Below are 11,382 nucleotides of genomic sequence, written 5' to 3'. Positions count from 1 at the left end.
CAGGGTCTTTTCCAGTGAGTTAGCTCTTTGAATCAGGTGGCCAAAGTATTGCAGTTTCAGCTTCAACATGAGTCCTACCAATGAACACCCAGGACTGATTTCCTTTAGGATGGACTGGTTAGATCTCCTTGCAGTCCATGGGACTCTCAAGAGTCTTCTCCAACACTACAGTTCAAAAGCATCAATTCTTTGGCGCTCAGCTTTGTTTATAGTCCAACTCTCACATCCATACACGACCACTGGAAAAACTGTAGCCTTGACTAGACGGACCTTTGTTGGCAAAGTAATGTCTCTGCTTTTTAATATGCTATCTAGGTTGGTCATAACAACAACAAAAAAAACGATTTGGCTTCTTGACAAGGCGAAAGTTAATGGAAACTTTACATTCGCCCACTTAATTCTGTTCTATCTTTGCCCCATATGAGAAAAGCCAGGAGTGGAGGGAGAAGTGGATGGCAATAGCCTAAAAAGAAATCCCAGACGCCCCTCTTCAGGCCTTCTGGGGTGAAGGTGCCGGTCGTGGAATGCTGCACTCCCGCCCTCCTCTGTTTATTCAGCCCTGGGGCTGAGGTTTGCCTTGGAGTTGTAACCTTTATAAGGGGTTTGCTTAATGACAGAATTATTCAGCTGCATACCTCACCCCAATTAGAAAAAGGCTGTTTGGATTCTAATTGGCCTTGACACAAGTCTGCTTAAAGAGATTCCCCAAGAATTATAGAGCTACTTTCAGAGTTTGACTTGGCTGGGAGTATGAAATGTAACACGGTTTTTTGAATTTTCTGCACTTACCATGAAACGACCAAGCCACAGGTATCAAACATGCTTTGTTTTTGTGTTATAATCACATTACAAATTGAACATTTCCACATGTGCAAGTTGGCAAATCTAAAATGAATGATTATGAAGATTATAATTACATATATCAGGTATATATGGCCTACATATTTTCACTCACACAAAAGTGTATTTTCTTGAGTCCCTAGACATCCAGATATAGTGTGTTTATAGGATGTAAAACCATCATCTTATATATAAACCAAAAATGTATATTTTTAAACAGTTATCACCAGGTCAGGTGATAAGTCGACATAATATTTGGAAGGTGCAAATACCAGGAAGGGATAGAGATTCCTAAGTTAACCATGAGGAAATGACTAACAATAATAGGTTGAAATCAAGAAGAATATAATTTGGACTAAATATCAAGAGGATGAAAAAAAGTCAGCTTCCTGGCTACAATAACTGTAAGGCTATGAAATAATTCCTAAGGGAAGTGGAGACCTCTTCCTTAAAGCTGGACTTTGTAAATGAGGCATGCATTCTTGGAGTCCCTTATAACAAGCCATTTTGCTTTGGGGAGAGGAAGGAGATCCTTTCCGTTTTCATTTTCTGTGACCTGATATTAAGAAAAAAAAATCTCAGAAATAATCATATAATAACCCAATAAATGTTCACCAAACCACCTCTGAGCAAGATCCTGCCTTTACCTCATAGTGAACATTATGTCTCTGGTTCCTTCACAGCCAAGAAAAATCCCACAGTCGTGCAATTTGTATTATAGCAACTTGGATTTTTTTTTTTCCCCCCAAACTTAGCTTGGTCTTGACGGCCACTTGGTAGCCTTCCATTCCTCTCTGTGCCCCCTCACTGCTACTGCAGGGAGATTTTCTTTTTTCCCTAAGAAAAGCAACCATATTCATAAGGGTTCCTCTCCCCATCTCAACCTCAACCACTTTCTTTCCATGGAGATGGGTTCCCAGTTGGCCAAGAAAATGAAAGCATAAAGCATGAGTGCTTTCTAACTCCTTCTCCCTCTACAAATTACCCTGGATCCATAACTTTCCTCTCTTCCCGTGGAGGCTGGAGCCTTCCTTTGTCCTTGCTCCGTGTGCCATGCTGACCCCTATCATCTCCTATAGCGACTTGGCTGTCAGTCACTCACTCTTTTCAGGCTCTCAACTACTCCCCCAAGGTTAGTTTCTTCCCCATGGCATGTAAATATGCCTTTGCTCACCCATTATTTTGGGAAGTGCTTCTCTGGTCAGCTCTCTAGAAGGCAGACCACCCTGTAGCTGGGCACACTCCTAGGGCCAAGGGATAGATATAAGGGGAATGATGACAGGGAAAGAGGTGTGGATGGAATTTGGACTTGTGGGCTGGGTGGCCATACACATGTTATGGGTGAAGGGTTCCTCACTGTATGGAGGTTATGGGGAAGGAGCAAAAAAGGGCTCCTGTAGGCTGGCATTGACCTCTCCAAACTACCACAATCCAGGGCAGAACTCTGAAGAATCAAAGAGCTCAACATTCGAGCCTGGCTTTCCAGATGATTATATAGGTACATTTGTCAAGTTAGAACAGGTAGAACTTCTTCAGCAGTTCGTGCTACTGGTTTGCAGCTTTTAGATATTAGACATACAGTATGTTTGGCTCCACTGATACTCTCTCCTGGACCCTGTTAATATAAAGAGTGTACTCTCTCCTAGACCCTGTTAATATAAAGAGTGTCCTGTCTTGAGCTACTATAAGCTGGCTTCCTGTATTTACCATTCTCTAGCAACACATAGGGCTTGCCTGGTGGCTCAGATGGTAAGGAATCCAGCTGTAGTGCTGGAGGGCCAGGTTCAGTCCCTGGGTCAGGAAGATCCCCTGGAGAAAGCAATGGCAACCCACGCCAGTATTCTTGCCTGGAGAATTCTGTGGTGTGGGGACACTGACAACATGGTACACATCAGGCTCTCTCACCCCACGTTCTCACCCCCTCTACCTCCATGTTCTGTAAACAATGACTTGGCACAGTTATGTAACAACTGAGCTAGCTTATGGCAGTGTACATGCGTGTCACAAGGTACTCTCTTGGCCACAGGCTACTTTTGTTCTTTAAGTTTATATAAGCTTCACCTGGAAAAGCCCTGGGGACAGTGTGCAGTTATGTTGTGTCTGCTGCTATGGCTGCTGCACCAGCCAGGAGAGAATAAACATGTTTGCAGTTCCTACAGTTTGTCAAGTTTTCTTCCAACCTCTTAGCTTGCGCCTTGCCTACCACGGGTTCAGTGAACAGTGTGGACAGTGTGAACAGCAGGACAATGTGCATCACGAACAGGATCATCAATACACACGGACTACAGTACACTGGTTCACAAAGAGTTGGACACAACTAAGCAACTACCACTTTCACTTCTTCAGCAGCACTTATTGTTACAGTTTTCAATGATGCTTTTCCCCTTCTCTTCATGTGACATATTGGCCGATCCCTCTCCAGACGGTCCTCCCCCAGCCTCAGAGCTGGCTCCCAGTTCTCCTCCTTCCTCTCTGTCCTTTATTATTTGTCCATCATCAATCATCCAAATGGCAATATTTCCCAGAATTCTGTCCTTGAGCTTATTTCCTTCTCATTCTACATTTTCCCCTATCATTTATAGGTTTTTTTTTTTTTTTTACTTCCAAATTTGTAATTTACTTCAACGGGTCTCAGCTGAGACCCATTTTCCTATATCCAGATAATTTTTTCCATTAAGCAATACCGTGTTAATGTTTCACATGCACCTAAGGCTCAAAATGGCCAAAATTAAACTAGTTACTCACTCTCCACTCCCTTTCACACATGTCCTTCCTATTGCATTCATTTCTACAAATGGCCCTACCTCTATCTAGTTCTGCAGACAGAAATCTTAAACTCTTTTTTTGGGGGGTAGTGCCACATGGCTTGCAGGATGTTAGTTCCCTGATCATGGATTGAACACAGGCTGGGCAATTAAATCACTGAGTCCTAACCACTGGACTGCCAGGGAATTCCCTGGAACTTGTTCTTGAGTATGATTTCCTTTCTGTCTCATATCTAATCCTTCACCAACTGCTATTGACACGTCTTCTTAAATCTCCATTGAGTGCCAGTCCCTCCTCTTCATTCTTCCAGATAGTTCTTAAGACATGTTCAGTTTTTAATACACATCCTCCATTTCTTCCATAAATTAATTATAATACTCCCTAGATTCAGTCTTTATCATGTTATAGGATGAGGTCCATTAGTGGTTATGAAATTCTTGTAATGGATTATGACCAACATTTTTTGTTAAAAAATGAAATAGAATAGAAAATCTTGGAGTTAAAAACAAGTACTATTTACTGAAACTTTTGATTCATTTATATTTATGCATACACACATTAATATGTTATTGATATATGGATTGTATGTATTACCTAGTATGGATTCTGACAGCAATTCCAAGGTGTGTGTTTGGGAGTGGGGGGAGGTTTCCCTACAATTCAAGCAGTCAACACCAATCCAAACCAGCTGGGTGTCCTACAGTTCAACTTAATTCTGACCTGGAGTTAGCGTCAAGTTTCAGTTTAAAAACTGAACCTCACAAGAGTGCTCCCCACCCCCACTTCAGATGCCAATTGCAAGTTCTAGTTGTTTACTTGGGTTTCACACCAACGGACTATAAGTTTGAGATTCCAATCACTACCTGCTCAGGTTTCATCAATTTGCTAGAACTGCTCTCAGGAGTCAGAGAAACATCTTGCTTACTAGATCATTGGTTTATTATGAAAGGAAAGAACAGGAAGAGTCCGATGGAAGAGATGCATAGGACAAAGTATGATGAGAGGGCACTGAGTTCCTATGCCCTCTTCCAGCTAGCCATTCTTCCCAAATCCCCACATGTCGTGTTCACCAACTTGGAAGTTTCCAAACCATGTCCTTACAGGGTTTTATGGAAGCTTCATTCCTTAGGCATGAATGATTAAATCATTGGCCAGTACTGATTGCTTTAATGTCCAGCCCTTCTCCCATCCTCAGAAGACAGTGTTGGGACTAAAATTTCCAACCTTTAATTATGTGGTGGACTCCATTGGCAACAAGCCTCCATCCTCAGGTGCAGTCCAAACTTAGGTTCCTCATGAGCATGACAACATACACTTATTGGCTCTCATCACTTGGGGAAACTCCAAGAGTTTTGAAAGTTTTGTGCCAGAATTAGAGATGAAGATCAAATATATATTTCTTATTATAAATCACAACACCACACTTAGATTGCAAATTACAAATGATTTTACTAGGATAGCAGTTGCAAAGATTTGAGAACTATTGAACCAATTATTCTCTCAGTTTCTAGTCTTGCCCATTGCAGTCTTTTCTCCTAGGGTGAGCTTTCTATGTTCTAAATTTGTTCATATTATGGCTGACCTCTTCCATGGTTCTTCATGGTCACCTGTAGTGTAAATTCAAAGTCATAACATAGTTTTAGGGATTGAGTCATCTGGATTCTCCAGTCTCATCTGCTACTCCCTCCCCACATGCGCCCTAATCTAAACAGTCCTCTGCAGTTCCTTGAAATCCAGCACACGTTCTCATGACTCTAGGCTCTTACACTGCTGTTTCTTTTATCCAGAATGTGTTTCCCTCTGTTGTCTGCCTCACTAAACTATTCACCATGTATGCTTCATGCTATTGGAGTCTATGGAATATCCTGAGACTTCCTTGGGTAGAATTCTGTGTTCGTGTCTGTGGATGGCTTCATGGTAGTCAACAAAATTTTGTATTTTTTCCTCAATTCAGGGCAGGGAGATCCACAGATCCTACCATGCCCACCAAAGAAATTAAAAGTTTGATGTATTTCCTTTCAGTATATATGCTTTTACAAAATTTTTATTACATCATACACTGTTCTGGTTTTGGCATTTTCCTTTATCATGTTATCATAAGAATTTTTCCATGTTATCTCATTGCTTTTTAAACTTGGCATCATAAACATCTTTAAAATATATTATCAGGTTCATGATTTGAAAAATAAAGTTGCTGATGGTATGAAGGCCTGACAGGAATATGAACAGACTAGAACCAGAAAATCAGGCAGAAGTCTACTTGATCAGCCAGGCCAGAGACAAGAGATGATGTGAACTAAAATACAATGGAATGCTGTGTGTTTTAAATTGCTCCAGTCAAGTCTGGCTGTTTTGCGACCCTATGGGCTGTAGCCCCCCAGGCTCCTCTGTCCATGAGATTCTCCAAGCTATAAAACTGGAGTGGATTGCCATGCCCTCCTCCAGGGATGTTCCCAACCCAGGGGTCAAACCCATGTCTCTTACATCTCCTGCATTGGCAGGCAGGTTCTTTACCACTAGCACCACTTGGGAAGCCCCAATTGAATATTATTCGGCCAAAAAAAGGAACAAAGTTAGGTTATTTGTAGAGATGTGAATGTTTGTCATACAGAGTGAAATAGGTCAGAAAGAAAAACAAATATTGCATGTTAATGCATATATGTGGAATCTATAAAACTGGTACAGAAGAACCTATTTCCAGGGCAGGAATAGAGTCACAGATGCAGAGACTAGACATATAGACATAGTGGGGAAAGGGGAAAGTAGGATGAATTGGGAGATTAGCATTGACACATATACACTGCCAGGTGTAAAATAGATAGCTAGTGGGAACCTGCTATGATGCCCTGGAAGCTCAGGGTCAGTGCTCTTTGATGAAACAGATAGATGGGATGGAGCGGAGGTGAGAGGGAGGTCCAAGAGGGAAGGAGTATATGCATGACTGCTTGACTTTGTTACGCAGTAGAAACTAACACAACATTGTAAAGCAATTACACTTCAGTGAAAATAAAACAAAACAAAATATAATAATTATAGCCAATGAGGAAAAGGAGTAAGCAGGCTTGCAACAGATATAGGAGAATTTAGTGAGGATGAACTGACAGGCCTTGGTGAAAGAACCCATGTGGCCAGTCAGGTGGTAGCAGGTGTTTCTGTTAGGTGATGCTGTGAACCAGAACACAGAGGAAACGTCTTGGAGGGAAGTTCTGCAGAGGATAGTAATGAGTTGCCACAAATAGAACCATTTGAGGAGTCTTCAGCATACAGAAAATAGTTGAATGAGTCAGAGTTTAATAAATTATGGAAAACAAGTTAGAGAAAATGTTTAAAATTAATATATTAATTAGAAATGTTAATGGGAAGAACGCTCAGAACAGATTTCAAAAGTTTAGAGATAATTTAGAGATTTTTAGGGCAAGTCTTACCTCCAGGAAAATAAGAGTTAATACAAAATAAAATGTAATGCATGGGTCAGCTATGAATGATATTTATATAATCAATACAAAATATATTCATTAGCATAATTTGTAAACACAATTTTGGGCTATTTATATAACTATGCTGGGAAGATAAGAGGAAGGAGTATGAAGAGATTATGTAAGATAGTTAAATTCTTATTAACCATAGCAGGAATCTGAGGATAGTATCTAAAACTGAAATCAATGGATAAATAAAATTTATTGCATACAAATATAGTAAATTATAAATATAAGCATTTTATATGTAAGCACATAATCCAATCAATTCTTACAGCAGTATAAAAATGTTATTTATAGATGAATATTTAAATATCTAAAATGCTTGAAATTACATGCCTGTGAAAGCATGAAAAAGGAATCAGACAGTAGGCCAGAGGACTTTTAAAAATATTTATTATGAGGTATTTAACAATTTGATTTTTTAAATTTGATGATAATTAAATAATAAACTGACTAAGGTAAAAGCCTACATCTGCATGTAGATATAAGTATGTATATATATATATAAATATGTGTGTATGTGTGTGTATTTTAATGTACAATTAGAAAGGGGCAAAGATTGTAAGTGTTACCAGAATCAATATCATAAAATGAACACTCCCATGAAACCATCATCCAAGTTAAGAGCCAGGATATATTAGCATCCAGAAGTTCCTTTTTATACTTACCACATCATTAACTCATCCTGACTACTTAATTCACATAATAGTACTACCTAGGTTTTTTTAAATTTAATATAAATAAAGTAACACAGTATGTATTCTTTTGCCTTTAACTTCTTTTACTTGAAATTGTGTTTAGCAAAATTCATCCATGTTGCTTCATGTAGCTGCTGCTGCTGCTGCTAAGTCACTTCAGTCGTGTTCGACTCTGTGCGACCCCATAGACAGCAGCCCACCAGGGCCCCTCTGTCCATGGGATTTTCCAGCCAAGAGTACTGGAGTGGGTTGCCATTGCCTTCTCCGTCATGTAGCTGCAGTATTTCCTTTTTAATGCTATTATCAACTCAATGGACATGAGTTTGAGCAAACTCTAGGAGACAGTGAAGGAGAGGGAAGCCTGGGGCACTGCAGTCCTGGGGTCACAAGGAGTCGGACATGACTTAGTGACTGAACAAGTATTTTCCTATATACAAATACCAGAGTCATTGGTATATCTATCTATGCTACTGCTGATGAATAGTTGAATAATTTACAGTTTGGGGGCTGTTATGAATGGTGCTGCTGTGAACACATTTGTACATGAATTATGGTGCAGATGTGTACATATTTCTGTTGAGTAGCTGGTTCTTTGCATAGCATATATTCAGTTTTCATACGTAATGTTTAAACAATTTTCCAAAGTGGTTTTACCAATTTATGCTCCCACCAGCAATGTGTGAGAATTACTGTTGTTCTCTATGTCTTACCAACACTTGGTATAATCAGTCTTTTAAATTTAATAAGTCTACAGTGTTGGAAGGAGTGTCTCATGAAGGCTTTCTTTAATCGGTACTCCTTGCTTTTTGATGAACTTGAATATTTAGATAACATCTTTTTTGAAGTGTCAAATTTCTTGCCTATTTTTCTACTGAGATTAATGACCTTTTTCTTATTGATTAGGAGGAGTTCATTATGTGTTGATTAGTATGAATTCATTACATATTCAGAAGACAAAATGTTTTAACCAATTATCCTTTTGGTTAGAATTTTTGCATCCCATTTAAGAAAGAAATTTTACATCAGATTCACAAAGATATTCTTACTATATGTTATGTCAATTTTTTCTTGTTTAGCTTTACTTTTAGATATACAATTCAGCAGACATCCCTGGTGGCTCAGTTGGTAAAGAATCTGCCTGGAACCTAGGAGACCCAGGTTTGATCCCTGGGTTAGAAAGATCCCCTGGAGAAGAGAATGACTACCCATTCCAGTATTCTTGCCTGGGAAAACGCATAGACATAGGAGTCTGAAGGGCTATAGTCCATGGTGTCACAAAGAGTTGCACACAACTGAGCACACACAATTTAGCTGGAATTAATTTTATTGTTTGGTATGGTGTGAAAGTGAAAGTGAAAGTCACTCAGCCGTGTCTGACTCTTTGTGACCCCATGGACTATACAGTCCATGGAATTCTCCAGGCCAGAATACTGGAGTGGGTAGCCATTCCCTCCTCCAGATCTTCCCAACCCAGGGATTGAACCCAGGTCTCCCACACTGCAGGCAGATTCTTTAATGGCTGAGCCATGAGTAAATGTTAATTCTCCCTAAATTAATTTGTGAACTCAATGGGTCCCAGTTGAAAAAAAAAAGTCAATAGGACTTTTTAAGGCTATATAAATTAATTCTAAAATTCCTTTAAAAGATAAATAGCCAGTAATGGACAGCAAATTCTGAAAAAGTTAAACCATTGAATGACACCCATTAGCTGTGTAGGCTGTATACGGAAAAATTCTGACATGGTTGGGGGAGGAGTGTAGGCATCATTATATTCATAGTTTATGCAAAAAATGGTCCTGAAAAGAAGTTACAACCTACATGATTATACAGAACAGCTTGACCCTACCATAAAACCTTCTAAAAAGTTATATTGATTAAACAGTGTGTTATTAGCTTCTTGATAGGTAGGGTGATTAGAGGAAAAAGTGAAATCTGCTCAAATAAAACCAAATTCATATAGAAATCTAGTATATGAAAAGGTGACATTTCAAATCTGTTATGAAAAAATCAATTATCATTAAATGATGTTTCAGTTCAGTTCAGTTCTGTCGCTCACGTGTGTCTGACTCTTTGTGACCCAATGGACTGCAGCACACCAGGCTTCCCTGTCCATCACCAACTCCCAGAGTTTATTCAAACTCATGCCAATTGAGTCGGTGATGCCATCCAAGCATCTCATCTTCTGTCGTCCCCTTCTCCGCCCGCCTTCAATCATTTCTGGCATCAGAATCTTTTCCAGTCAGTCAGTTCTTCGCATTAGGTGGCCAAAGTATTGGAGTTTCAGCTTCAACATCAGTCCTTCCAAGGAATATTCAGGACTGATTTCATTTAGGATGGATTAGTTGGATCTCCTTGCAGTCCAAGGGACTCTCAAGAGTCTTCTCCAACACCACAGTTCAAAAGCATCAATTCTTCGGCGCTCAGCTTTTTTTATAGTCCAATTCTCACATCCATACATAACTACTGGAAAAATCATAGCTATGACTAGATGGACCTTTATTGGCAAAGTAATGTCTCTGCTTTTTAATATGCTATCTAGGTTGATCATAACTTTTCTTCCAAGGAGCAAGCATCTTTTAATTTCATAGCTGTAATCACCATCTGCAGTGATTTTGGAGCCCCCCAAAATAAAGTCTGACACTGTTTCCATTGTTTCCCCATCTATTTCCCATAAAGTGATGGGACCAGATGCCATGATCTTAGTTTTCTGAATGGTGAGTTTTAAGCCTACTTTTTCACTCTCCTCTTTCACTTTCATCAAAAGCCTTTTTAGTTCCTCTTCACTTTCTGCCATAAGGGTGGTATCATCTGCATGTCTGAGGTTATTGATATTTCTCCCAGCAATCTTGATTCCAGCTTGTGCTTCATCCAGCCCAGCATTTCTCATGATGTACTCTGCATAGAAGTTAAATAAGCAGGGTGACAATATACAGCCTTGACATACTCCTTTCCCAATTTGAAACCAGTCTGTTGTTACATGTCCAGTTCTAACTGTTGCTTCTTAACCTGCATACAGGTTTCTCAAGAGGCAGGTCAAGTGGTCTGGTATTCCCATCTCTTTAAGAATTTTCCACAGTTTGTCATGATCCACACAGTCAAAAGCTTTGGCATAGTCAATAAAGCAGAAGTAGATGTTTTTCTGGAACTTTCTTGCTTTTTGATGATTCAACTGATGTTGGCAATTTGATCTGTTTCCTCTGCTTTTTCTAAATCCAGCTTGAACATCTGGAAGTTCACAGTTCATGTGCTGTTGAAGCCTGGCTGTCTAGGTTGGTCATAGATTTTCTTCCAAAGGATCAAGCGTCTTTTAATTTCATGGCTGCAGTCACCATCTGTAGTGATTTTGGAGCCCAAGAAAATAAAGTGTGTCCCTGTTTCCATTGTTTCCCCATCTGTTTGCCATGAAGTGATGGGACCAGAAGCCATGATCTTAGTTTTCTGAATGTTGAGTTTTAAGCCAGCTTTTTAAATGATGTTTAGGAAACTAAATATAATCTCTACCTCATATGATACAACAAAACAAACTTTAGCTGAAACAAAATAAAGTTTGAAGATAATCAGAGTGAGGAACTTCTCTCTACGTAACAGTAGACCAAAAA

This window comes from Bos taurus, chromosome 1, assembly GCF_002263795.3.
Source record: "Bos taurus isolate L1 Dominette 01449 registration number 42190680 breed Hereford chromosome 1, ARS-UCD2.0, whole genome shotgun sequence".
NCBI classification, from domain to species: Eukaryota; Metazoa; Chordata; class Mammalia; order Artiodactyla; family Bovidae; genus Bos; species Bos taurus.
The sequence above is the reverse complement of the archived record's forward strand: the minus strand, read 5'-3'. Positions refer to the sequence as shown.